The following is a 1,331-nucleotide window of genomic DNA, read 5'->3' on the forward strand; positions in this document are numbered from 1 at the left end:
ACCCTAACCCTAACCCTTGTGTACGTAATACTTACCTGGAACTAGGGTTTTTGACTGTGGGACTTGGTGAAAATTTTGGGAAATTTACCAAGTATTTTGTCAAAAATCATGTCTCCGAAATAGGTACCAATCGACTCCAAATGGCCTGAAACGTGCTCCTAACAACTTTCCACAGGGTCCTTTTTGGCTGTGGGACTTAGTAAAAAATCACCCCCCATTCATGAAATGCTCAATTTCCGAAGGTCAATGAACATGGGCAAGTGAGGTGTCTACAGACTCGGGGGGACCTGCTGAGCACGGGGAACCAACTCCCAGCTCGATACCACCTTCCCAGCCTGACCTGCACTTGGGCCGAAAATGAATGGGAGTCTATGGCAGCCCTAGGAAGGGAGGGGCCTAGGACCACCAAACTTGGTGGACACCTGGGGGGCCCCCTGGGGACTATACACACCAAGTTTGGTCCAATGAGCACTTGTACTTTTTGAGTTATTTCGAGTGAGCAAATTTTTCTTATAATGGGAGTCAATGACAGCTACGTCATAGGAATAAGCCACACCCACCAAACTCGGTGGGCATGTAGGTCCCCTCCCACAGTCTCTCTGTGCCAAGTTTGGTCTCCCTACCACTTATACTTTTTGAGTTATTTCGAGTGAGCAAATCCATTTTCTGGTTTTCATCCTATATCCTAACCCTAACCCTTACCCTAACCCTAACCCTAACCCAATGCCTAACCCTAACCGGACATAGGGGAGTGCTTGTGTACGTAATACTTACCTGGAACTAGGGTTTTTGACTGTGGGACTTGGTAAAAATTTTGGGAAATTTACCAAGTATTTTGTCAAAAATCATGTCTCCAAAATAGGTACCAAATGACTCCAAATGGCCTGAAACATGCTCCTAACAACTTTCCCCAGGGTCCTTTTTGGCTGTGGGACTTAGTCAATTTTTGAGAAAATAGCGTTCCATTCATTTCAATGCGGAAACGGTTTTTGCCGATTATCTCCGGAACGAAAGGTCATAGAGACTCGGAGATGACTTCCGTCAGACATAATACGACCCTTGTGAACACGCTCGACTTGTCCCCGTGTCTCTACGACCTTCCGTTCCTGAGATATAAGCAAAACAAAGTTGTTTCCGGTCGTAGCTCCGCCCCCGTGGCTCCACCCCCCATGGTTCAAAGGTCAGTGGATAGCCCCTGTCCTGCTGAATCCGGGGATATGTGTCTCTGGTCTCTGCTACCTTCCTATCAGGACTTATGGCCATATGGCCTAATGGCAGGGGGGTGCCGTTCGGGGTTTTGTCCCCTTACCCTAACCCTAACCCTAACCCTA

This window comes from Odontesthes bonariensis, chromosome 1, assembly GCF_027942865.1.
Source record: "Odontesthes bonariensis isolate fOdoBon6 chromosome 1, fOdoBon6.hap1, whole genome shotgun sequence".
NCBI classification, from domain to species: Eukaryota; Metazoa; Chordata; class Actinopteri; order Atheriniformes; family Atherinopsidae; genus Odontesthes; species Odontesthes bonariensis.